Source organism: Diospyros lotus, chromosome 3, assembly GCF_014633365.1.
Source record: "Diospyros lotus cultivar Yz01 chromosome 3, ASM1463336v1, whole genome shotgun sequence".
Classification (NCBI taxonomy): domain Eukaryota; kingdom Viridiplantae; phylum Streptophyta; class Magnoliopsida; order Ericales; family Ebenaceae; genus Diospyros; species Diospyros lotus.
In genome coordinates this window covers 2,000,642-2,013,100 of record NC_068340.1, presented here as the reverse complement: position 1 = coordinate 2,013,100, position 12,459 = coordinate 2,000,642, and positions in this window count along the sequence as shown.

Here is a 12,459-nt window from a genome sequence, read left to right as displayed (position 1 = left end):
GAGAAAAAGGAGCCTTGAGGTGAGGATCAAAAGTACAAAAGAAGTAAATTTAAAATTTGGATGAGAATATTTTTATTATTTTAGCGCCATTCAATCAACCACCCTTCCATCAACCTCTCAATAAGACTATAAAGATTATTGCACAGAGTAGATTAATCCCTAGTAAAGGCACGCCAATGCCATTATATATACACACATAAATATACATACGGCGAAACTCTTCACATTTTTCATCTCCTCCATTTTTTTTTTCTCGATTGCTTCTCTCTCCACAGCTGCAGAGAATCACGCGAAATTCGGGCGGCAGTGAGAGGCTCATAGAAAATGACGAATCTATAACACTTCGGAGTTATCAACGGAAGAGTGATCGGCCACTCAGTTCCTGAGAGTTGATCATGCCGCCGCCGGCGGCTGTTGCTCAGTCCCGGTAGGACCGAGTGCCGACGACAACGATGATGCCGACGGCGTTTCAACCAGCTCCGGAGATGGTACACTAGATGTTCGCCAAGGATGCGATCATCGCCCGGTTTCGCAGCGAGTTTGCAGCGGCGAACACCATAATCGACGCCTTGTGCAACCAATTGAGGTAGGTGGATAGCGGAGGAGGACTGGAGTACGAATCAGTCTTCGCTGCCATTCACCGGCGCCGACTGAATTGGTTTCCCGTTCTTCAAATGCAGAAATTCTACTCCAACGCCGACGTAGCGCACCGGCTTCGACGTGTCGCGGAGAAGAAATTGAGAGAGAAAGGAGAAGGCGGAGACGCGAAGAGAGGAGAAGAACTGAAGCTGTCGGTGAATGAAGAACATACGAATCGAGAAGTTTCGGAGAAGGAATCGGTGCAAAGCAATGAATATTGCTCTGGTGAGGTGGTGCACGAAGATTCCACGATAGATGATTCGCCGGAGAGTGAGATTACTGATACAGGTCGGTACAAAATTTATCTCTGCCATTTGCGAAAGAAAAATGCACTAGTATTCAACAAAATTTATGTTTCTCCTTGTGCATTTGTTCATAGTAGATTTTTTTTTTTTTTTTTCCAATGTGCGTGTCCCCGATGGTGAAATTTTGGATGACATTGGGTTCACTTCCCGGGACTCCAAAACTAGCTAGGCAGTAGCTAGGCAGTTGAGGCGGATGCCTATTTCGATGTGCTCTTTATGAGCGCTTTAATTTTAAATTGAATTCTGCGTGATCTGGAAATCAAAAAGTTGTTTCAGCGGATGAATTGCTGTTTTTGTTTTATTGGTATATACTCATATTTTTGCTTATATGTTTTTGCGTATTTTTTGTGTAATTATTTAATTTTTTATTTTAATTATATTTTTAAACTCATATTTTTGAGTTAATCTCATCTATATAGTTTGATATTTTTTTTATATGAGAATCTAAATTTTTTGTCATTTCGATTATATATTTATACTTATATTTTTGAATTAATTTAATCTTGTACTTTGATATATATAAAAAATAAATTAATTTAATCTCTTTTTTTATTTATTAAATTATAGATATTAAATTAATTAAAAAATACAAGTGGATGAGTCTAATTAATACAATAAAAAATTTAAATTATCACTAAAAAAAATCAAAATATAAGAATTAAATTAACTCAAAAATTAGATATATGGGTATAATTAAAACAATAAAAAATTTAAATAACCATGTGAAAAAAATATAAAAATACTTGAAAAAAAATTAAATTTGGCCTATCATTTGATTTTGGATGCACCATTCTTTTGATAAGATTTTAAAATGGTATCATTGGACTTATTTGGGTTAAGTTTTATTCCTTTTTTTCAATAAATTTGATTCATTCTATTCATTTCTATTCTTTTTGCAAATAAAAATAGAGTAAAAAGGACAATAAATGTATTTTTTTTAAATGTCTATTTACTTTATTTTATTTTAATCGAAAAGTACTACTATTAATTAAGAATAATGCTAAACGTCCAGAATGCCTTACAGGAAGTCCTACAGGTAAGTTTTATTTTTTTTGCATCCCCCCCCTCCCCCCGAAAACTCTGATTGAATTTTCCCTCTCACTCTCTCTCTCATTTTAGTACGACTAGTCCAAGAACCCACTAGTCTTCAAGCCTCTCTGCAACAAAGGAAATAGAGCAAAGCTTCTATTTTCATCAATAATGTCAAGGTTCTCTCATTTCTATTTTCACCAATCTATCCCCGCCCAAGAAACAAGTCAAGTTTCAGGGAAGCTTTCCGACGCCACCCAGCCGACGGAAAGGGTCTTCCGTTCTGGCCCAGTCGGTGCCCGACTTCTCCGCGGCTCTGAGCAAGTAGAATAGGAAGCTGGCGAACGCGCTGCCGCTGATGAGGGAAAAATCTCTTACTCCTTCGGCAGCTTTGAAGAACGCGAAGTTGTATGCGAAATCGGGGGAGTAAGTCGGCGAACTTGGCGGAAAAGAGAACCGGCGGCCTGATGGCGAGGAAGAGTAAATGAGTTCTTTTTTATCCTCGATTTCGTCTGAAAATTTTCTTTCTCGTTAATGAGTTCTTTTGTCCTTTGGTCTGGTTTGGTTTGATTTTCTAGAGATTTTTTTGGAGATGTAAAGATTTCATTTGTGTTTGACTGTAATACATAAGTATTCTATACTTTCTGAGTTTCTTTAATGGTGATTTGGGTGAGGAGGAGAGAGTTTCTCTTTTAGTTTCTGTGCTTGTATTGATTGCTGGATTTGCAAAAGCATTGAAATGCCTGAAATTTCTCACTTTTCTTTGAATTTATGGGGTGGGCAGTGGACTTCTAACTTAGGATTGGTGACATCATTTCTAGTTTTTTAGTAAATTAATAAGAAATCAATCTGTTTTTAAAGTGTTCCCGTTGCAAAAATGACTTCAATTTGTAGTTTAAATTTCAAGACTACAATGATTAAGGATGAAGATGAAGAGATGGGTTTCAAACCATTGAATTGTAAAGCAGTTGCTGCAAATATGCCACAAACAGAAAGCGATAGCACAAGGTAGGTGCGGCGGTGGCGGCAAGTGAGTGCGGGGTGGCCGCCGTCGTCGCCTTCCTCTCCCCACCTCCACTTTTCCTTTGTAATGTGTTATCGAGGACCTAAATTCCTTCACTTTTCCCCCTTTGTTCTCCATGATAGATAAGCTGATATGTTTTCTTTTCTTTTGTAATGCCAAAAATTCACTCCAGTGAAAGTGGCTTAAACACTTCTAATCGTTGCTTCCAAATTACACTATCTCCCCAGGTACATACTGCCATTGGTGCCATATTGCTTCTACGTATATTCTCACATTTATTTCTTCATCTAGTTGAAGCTATCCCATTCACATAACCAAATAAGAGCCACCAATATGAGTTGGAAATCATCACTTGCGGGTGTGGGATGTCTATGCTAGAGAGGAATTCTTATGGATGATTGACAAATTCAATAAGTCATACGAATTGTTGCTTCATCTGACTGCACATTGCCTTTAGTTTCTAAACATATTGTCCTTTAACAGGATGATGATGCAGATGAAGTGGAGGTGGGGCAAGGAGGTGGGTGCGGCGGTGGCGACGAGAAGAGGGGGTGTGTGCGGCGGTGGCGGCAGGTGAGTGCGACGGGGCTGGCGACGGCAGGGGTCGGGGGGGCCGACGGCGAGAGCGGGAGCGGTGGTGGGGGGCAACGGCGGCCTTGGCCGGAGGGAGAGATAGAAAGAGAGAAAAGAAAGAGAAAGTGAGAGAGAGAGGAGGGGGGAGGGAAAATTTAGTGGGCAGGAAAGTTCTGGGGAGGGGGAAATGCAAAAAGGGATGGTTGGAAATGCAAAAAATAAAACTAGTCCAACCATCCCTTTTTGCATTTCCCCCTCCCCAGAACTCTCCCGCCCACTAAATTTTCCCTCCCCCCTCCCCTGTAAGTTTTATTTTTTGCATTTCCAACCATCCCTTTTTGCATTTCCCCATCCCCAGAACTCTCCTGCCCACTAAATTTTCCCTCCCCCCTCCTCTCTCTCTCACTTTCTCTTTCTTTTCTCTCTTTCTATCTCTCCCTTCGGCCAAGGCCGCCGTTGCCCCCCACCACTGCTCCCGCTCTCGCCGTCGCCCCCCCCCGCCCCCTAGTCGCCCGACCCCTGCTGTCGCGAGCCCCGTCGCACTCACCTGCTGCCACCGCCGCACCCACCCCCTCTTCTCGCCGCCACCGTCGCACCCACCTCCTCGCCCCACCCCATCATTGCCTTCCTCGCCCCACCTCCACTTCATCTGCATCATCATCTTGTTAAAGGACAATATGTTTAGAAACTAAAGGCAATGTGCAGTCAGATGAAGCAACAATTCGTATGACTAATTGAATTTGTCAAATCATCCATAAGAATTCCTCTCTAGCATAGACATCCCACAATCGCAAGTGATGATTTCCAACTCATATTGGTGGCTCTTATTTGGTTATGTGAATGGCATAGCTTCAACTAGATGAAGAAATAAATGTGGGAATATACGTAGAAGCAATATGGCACCAATGGCAGTATGTACCTGTGGAGATAGTGTAATTTGGAAGCAACGATTAGAAGTGTTTAAGCCACTTTCACTGGAGTGAATTTTTGGCATTACAAAAGAAAAGAAAACATATCAGCTTATCTATCATGGAGAACAAAGGGGGAAAAGTGAAGGAATTTAGGTCCTCGATAACACATTACAAAGGAAAAGTGGAGGTGGGGAGAGGAAGGCGACGACGGCGGCCACCCCGCACTCACTTGCCGCCACCGCCGCACCCACCTTGTGCTATCGCTTTCTGTTTGTGGCATATTTGCAGCAACTGCTTTACAATTCAATGGTTTGAAACCCATCTCTTCATCTTCATCCTTAATCATTGTAGTCTTGAAATTTAAACTACAAATTGAAGTCATTTTTGCAACGGGAACACTTTAAAAACAGATTGATTTCTTATTATTTTACTAAAAAACTGGAAATGATGTCACCAATCCTAAGTTAGAAGTCCACTGCCCACCCCTTAAATTCAAAGAAAAGTGAGAAATTTCAGGCATTTCAATCCTTTTGCAAATCCAGCAATCAATACAAGCACAGAAACTAAAAGAGAAACTCTCTCCTCCTCACCCAAATCACCATTAAAGAAACTCAAAAAGTATAGAATACTTATGTATTACAGTCAAACACAAATGAAATCTTTACATCTCCAAAAAATCTCTAGAAAATCAAACCAAACCAGACCAAAGGACAAAGGAACTCATTAACAAGAAAGAAAAATTTCAGACGAAATCGAGGATAAAAAAGAACTCATTTGCTCTTCCTCGCCATCAGGCCGCCGATTCTCTTTTCCGCCAAGTTCGCCGACTTACTCCCCCCCGATTTCGCATACAACTTTGCGTTCTTCAAAGCCGCTGAAGGAGTAAGAGATTTTTTCCTCATCAACGGTAGCGTGTTCGCCAGCTTCCTATTGTACTCACTCAGAGCCGCGGAGAAGTCGGGCACCGACTGGGCCAGAACGGAACACCCTTTCCGTCGGCTGGGTGGCGTCGGAAAGCTGCCCTGAAACTTGACTTGTTTCTTGGGCGGGGATAGATTGGTGAAAATAGAAGTGAGAGAACCTTGACATTATTGATGAAAATAGAAGCTTTGCTCTATTTCCTTTGTTGCAGAGAGGCTTGAAGACTGGTGGGTTCTTGGACTAGTCGTACTAAAATGAGAGAGAGAGAGAGGGAAAATTCAGTAAGAATTTGGGGGGGGGGGGGAATGAAAAAAAAATAAAACTTACCTGTAGGACTTCCTGTAAGGCATTCTGGACGTTTAGCATTATTCATTCTTTAATATAAGTTCTACAAATCGGATATAAAGATGTTCTTTGGTACTTCCCGAGGTTTGGTAGGATTTGAGCATTTCAAGGCATTCGAAAGGTCTATTTGTTTCTTTATTACTTTAGAAGTGCCTAGTTCCCAGTGCCAATAAATAGCTAACCATCTAATCCTAAACGGGCATCACGGCTTTATCTTGTTGGTTTTATCTTATGAAACCGACGTGCGACGTTTGGCTATGTCACACATGCATATGAAATCTGTTATTGTGTTAGGAAAATGCTATTTGTACTCTTTTAAGTTATAAATAAATTAAATTATATAATATAATTAAAATAATAAAAATATTTTTTATTCAAGACGATGAGGTAGCGTGAGGCGGTGAGACACATGACTAAAATACTTCTCACGTGAGGTGATAAGGCGTGAATGGTATTTTAGTTAGATATGCGCGTGTTAAGCTCAAGATGTAACATTTAATGTACAAATAACATAGTCCATTGTGCTAATTTTGATCGTGTGTCTGATTGGTCATACATTTATAATATAAAAGATTCGTTTATGGGGATAATTCGCTATTGAAATTTCAAGCATTGTAAATTACTAATGGTGAAGCTTGTTCCTTCTGGCTCAAAGGGGTGGTCGACCGTGAGCTTGCAGCGGTAGGGAATGGACTCCTACGATCAGCACGATAGAGGGTGGTTGGCACCTGCAAATACTCCAACGCTCAAGTAAGTAAAAGATTAAAATGATAGAGTATCGGTAGACTAGAAAAAAAAAACATACATTGGTTTTTGATAGAGCTAGTTTATATTAAAGAATGAGATGTCCTCCTACATGCAAGCTTGCATCAAGTGTTGCAGGGTGATGGAATTGGATATTTGGTGCTGGCGAGGCTTTCTAACAATGGCATGGTGTCGACGGGTAGGGGTGTGCAATTGGTTATCACCAAACCGAATCAACCGACTAATTCCAACTAATCGAAACCAAACTAACCAAAATCTAAACTGAGTTAACCAAATTGATAATCGATAACTAATTGTGCAAAACCATAAATTGATACAGAAATTGATATAGAAACAAACCAATTTACATAAATGAAATAGAGGAACAACATCAATTAGTACAGAAAAATGAAAACCATTTATAGTGAGAAAGATCCGAAGGAAATACATACGAGAGATTGAGAGAATACAAATCCATTTGTACAAATGAAGGAAATATAAATGAAAAACCCATAATGCAAATGAATAAATACATCAAGAAACTAACCTCACTGAAAGTAAAAAAAAATTGAAAAATATTACAAAACCCTAACCTAACTGTCAATACTAACATCTATCGACGGTCGGTTGTTATTGGTATGGGTTGATCGTCTAAGCACAAGGAAAGGAAGAAATAAGGAGACGAAGAGGACGATGATCGGCGAAGGGAAAGGCGAGGCGGGCGATGGTTGACGACAAAGGGAAAGGTATCGAAGGCAGAGGAGACACAAATGGCCACGGACTCGAAGGGTTCGATGAATCTCTTTATCGGTCTTGGTCTTTTTTGGCGTCTCGCGTCTGTCTCGATCCAGCCTTCTAGTTCCAGGTGAGTGAGAATGTAACATTTTGTATCGAGCGATAGGAATGACAGGAACAACTGACCTTGATAGGCCTACACGAACTTCCCAGGGGGTCACCCATCCTTGAGCTTTCCTAGCTCAAACACGCTTAATCCCGGAGTTCTTTGCCTATATTCAGTCCAAAAGGTATCCAACTGGTGTTGTTTACTTCCTTTTAATTCGGTTGGTCGGTTCAGTTTGGTTTACCCAAACTTTTGCTCACCCCTATCGACAGGACCTTCATTAAATGTGAATGAGATCTGTCATTAATGAGAATGAGATACTCATTAATGAGGATGGGATCGCGAGTGGGCGCGTGAGTACCTAGTAGTAATGATGGCTGTTGCAGACTGGCATAGGGCCAAGATTGGACAGTGGGCCTAGCTGTCTTTGGGCCTTTTGAATCGGGCAAGGCTTGATTTGGGCTAGTACGGTCCAAAGCTAATTGTTTTTACACCATGAAAATAAATTGGGTGGTGTATTAGTGGCCTGATATGAGGTTTTGTATCTGAATTATATTGGTCTAATATCCTACAAAACATCCTCCTCTTGTAGACAAACCAAAGACCTAGAAGAAAAACCTGAGACTGAAATTATGGCTGGATGAATTGGTTGGGTGTAGGTAAAATTATGGATAATCATAGTAATGATATTTCTTACTAGGTCCCTCCACACAATCAGTTGTTCCATAAACACCAAGTTCTGTTACTTTGCAATAACAAGAAATTTTTTAAACAAATTCCATAATTTTTCTGCTTAATTATTTCTGAGCAAATTTCTCATTTTACCTATTTATCTTTTAATTACAGTAAGATTTCTGATTTATTCCCTTTCTACTTCTTGAAACGCAGGATTGAATGAAGTGCAACCCATTTTAGAAAACCTAGAGCTGTGTTCTAACCATGATGAATGTGAGGCGCGTCGTGCACAGATCAAGATGACAGAAATTTTTATAGCCAGGGAGCCAGTCAAAGGGCACATGGTTAGTTATTTCGTTCACAGGTTCATACACTCTTGTAAAGAAAGATTGAACTGAAGAATGATCTTCTGCAGCATTTGAGACAGTTACAGAAAAGTTCAAGTAGTGGTATTTTGATCGACAGTTACATGAACTGGCAGGTCAATTTTGTTAAAGGTCTCAAATTGTATGAAGAAATATTCACCAAGTGAACTCTCTAAGTTGTATGACTTTGTGAATGAACTGCGGGTTGCTGGTTGGAATGGAGAACTGCCAGGTGAACCGGTTCATGATGCTTTTATGATTTTAACTTGTTTCCTTTGGGATGATTTAGAAATATTAAAGGACATCCTCTGTAGTTTTGGTTGACAAGGTTGGATTTTATGTTTATCTCTTCTTTCCGATTATTACATATATGTTATGTCCCAGTATATTTATTTAGTCACTTCTTCCTCAACGTATAGGTCCAGAACTTGCCACAGCAGGTTGCTTTAGGTGTTTTGTCTTACTTTAGAAATAGTATTTTCTTCTGTTAACATTACAAAATCAGTGGTTAAAATTTTGATGATTTCACTTTATTGAAAGAAACTTAAGAAAGTGATATTTATCTCTTTGTTGTTACTGCATTTGGCTTACTAACATTCAAACAGACCCTATGTGATTTATTTTATACAGGTGAGACCTTTATTTTATGCAATCAGCGGGTGAAGGGAAAGAAACGAGAGTTAATTCAACTTGGAGCTCCCATTTTTGGACAGATAAATGCGGCAACAGCAGAACATGAAAAATGTGAGTCAATTTTTTCTGGTCAAATATATTTGTTGTCCTCAAGATTCGAACTCTCTATGCATATATCCGGGGAAACTTTAGAACCTGGGCATATTCTTATAGGTTTTATCGAGCCAATTCCTACTCTCCTTCAAGGTGTTGTTGACCACCTGGTACAGTGGCATCTGATCTCAGAAACTAGAAAACCAAACAGTTGCATCAGTAATTTCTTTGATGAGGTATATTCAATTTTCTTTTTTCTTTTTTTGTCCATCATCTTGATCACTCACCACAAGGATGTATATGACATCCATATTTAGGTAGGATTACACTTCACTACTTTTTATTTATTCAACAAGCCTGATTTGCTTGATCAGTGTATGGGCTTTTATAATACTTTAATGTAGGGGGAGTTTTCGCAGCCTTTTCTCAAACCTCATTTGGAGCAACCTTGTCTCCTTTCTTCTCCTCTCTGAATGTCTGATGGCTTTTGGAAGAACTCTTGTAAACGATAATGATGGAAACTATAAGGCCGCTCATGCTTTCTCTGAAGGAAGGGTATGCACTGCCACTCAAGAATTCTTTTCATATTATTTGCATGCCATTCTGGATTTTCTAGTATGGCACAACTCTTAAATAGGGCGGCAAACAATTTGGTTAGATAGCAACTACGCTGCCTGTGCTTCGTCCATGCTCTTTGTGTTTGATCTGTCTTGGTCACTTCCTGAAGAGTCCTATCATCAGTGGCTGAGCATCTTTTGGAACATTCTCTCAATCATTGCTTAAAGGTTACTGAAAAGAGACACTCTTGCCTCTCCACCGAAGCATTTGGAGTAAGAAGCCTAGAAGTTTGGGAATTTATTTGGAACAAGTTTAACACCATATCCAACTCCCCCACTTCAATTATATCTCTATAAAGCCAAATGCTATTTAAGTTCGACACTCCCTATCCAATTCCTTATCTACTTACAGAAGAAACTTTCTATTGCATTTGTTAACTTATAATATTTAAAGCATTTCAACATTCAGTGTGAGAGAATAGCAGCTTTTTCCATATATGTAAAGCTACAGATAGATGGTGTACTGCCACTAAATTTTTATTTTCAAGGCCTTACAAGCCAAACAACATGTTGAATGTGCAGTTGATACAATCTGGTTAATTTACAAGTCTCTTCTTGTCATGAGGGGAAACAGCCGTGACATGGCAAGACGTCACGTGCCCTACTCCGAACAAAAGGGGAGAGCATCACATTCTTCAAAGTCCGGTCAAACACGAACCCAAATAATTCCGCAACGAATCCTCCTCTGGCTGGAACCATCACTCTCCTAGAACCTGGTGTCCCCAGTTCCTGTGTAATTCCAAGTGGGGTTCTGAACAACCACGAGGCAGTGGGTATCATCCCTAAATCAGGAGCCCCATTGGTGATGTTGGCTCCAGTGGCCCCGATGATTCTGAGCCCCAGAAGGATTCCACCTGAAGGTACAGGGGTCTTCTTACCCTGGACTGTTGGCTCAAGAAAAGCCGCAAAACATCTTCCTCCACGTGCTCAGAAAAGTAAGTTTCTCACACTACATTCCCACGTTGAAACTCATGCATCGGGCCCAACTTCTGATCCTTGCATTGCTGAAGAGGGGCAAATGGTGTAAATTGTCCTGAAGCAAAGCAGATGTTGCCTGAGGGGTCATTGATTTAAGCTTTTTTGTTGTACAAACAAGACCATAGACCATAGATGAGTTTGCATATTTGCCCCCTCCTCGATTTGTTTTGCCATTTTTATCCCGTGCTAGTTATAAGTTGTTTGGTTCCAGTGCTGGTTGTGATACCCTGGTCTTCCATGCCAATTATGGCATAGCTCCAGAGATAGTTGAATCTTCAGAAAAGACTCTTTGACTATTTTTTTCATTGCCTGATCGATCTTTTCCAGAAGTACGGTTGCCAATACTTTTTTGGTTGCATTTTTATAGTTTCTTGCTTCTCTTAGACATCCTTGTGAATGCTTCATTAGCTTTCCTACCTGCTCGTAAAGTGAACTTATTTCTTTCTTTAGACAACGCATTGGTCACGCCTCGTACTTGGCTTCTGTTGCAGTGCCATTTTTGTAGTTTGTATCTAACCTTCACAGGTATAATTGTGCCGTAACACGCCTGCACCAAGGTCCCCACTTGAAAATGCTACCTGAAGGTGACTATTGGATTCACAAGATCAAATAATCGTGACAATGACTGTCGTGTAAAACAGGGCTCTTTTCGCCTTGTCATTATAGGGACTTGGCAGACTTGCATTCTCCCGCAGGCCCAATTTTAATCTGAATCCAATTGTTGGGGCTTGCCACTATTGATGGAACGGTCAATCCATCAATGCACCATATCAAACAGACCTGATATAAAAAAAGAAGGGCTGTTTGGTTACGGTTGCTGTGTAATTGTGAAGTTTCTGAATATTTTAAAATTTTTGGTTTCTTATGTAGTTTCGATCCTTGTATGGTATCACTTTTTCTAACCAGTGAAAACATCCCAAGGCTAATTCTTGAAACTACAACCAAGCAGGGTGGAAGCTTCCAAGGTCATGGCTTCAGACCAGCTCTGCCCTTGTTGAGGAATATAGGCAGCATCAAGGAAGGTAGAATTCTAGTTCTCTCAACAATGAATTGGTATCATTTGACTTTTTACTCCCCCTGATATATTCTTTGGGGGTGGGGGAGGGGGACTGTTTCTGCTTTAGACTAAAGCAGGTTAAATAGAGAGCCGAAGGACCCTTGTGGATGTGAAAAAGATCTAGAGAAGATTGCTAGCTTTAGCCAAAGATGACATTTGCAAGCCTTTTTGTTTCCCCATCTTGTAAGATTGGAACCTCACATCCCACCCCATTTGTTCAAATAAATCTCCTGACCGAAGCCTGTCTTCACACCCACAAAACCTTGTCCCTCCACTGCTCTTTCTCACCTGCAAATGCAGAAGGGGCCGGACAACCCCAGTTCCCAGCCCCTTGGCATCTGCCAGAGGCTCTTCACATTCATCATGGACAGCCTGATCACTCCCGGCCTCAAGCGCTTGACCGCGCTGCAATCCCACCAACAGCCTGTTGAAGCTTCCTGCACTGATCTCAACAACAGCCCACCATCCCAACCCGACCAAGAAACTCCAGGAGGCCATTCGAGTTCTGAGATCCCAGTCGACTTCAGGCACACGGATGGACTGGAGAAAGACCGCCCCCTGGTGACCGGAGACAAGGACTACTTCGATTCACAAGGCAGAGGCCAGGAGGTGGAGCTCGCATCCACTGCAGGGAGTGAAAAGAAAGGTGCGAGGACGGCAGTGAGCATCAAAGATGGCGAAGTGAAGACACACGCAAACAGGAAGAAGA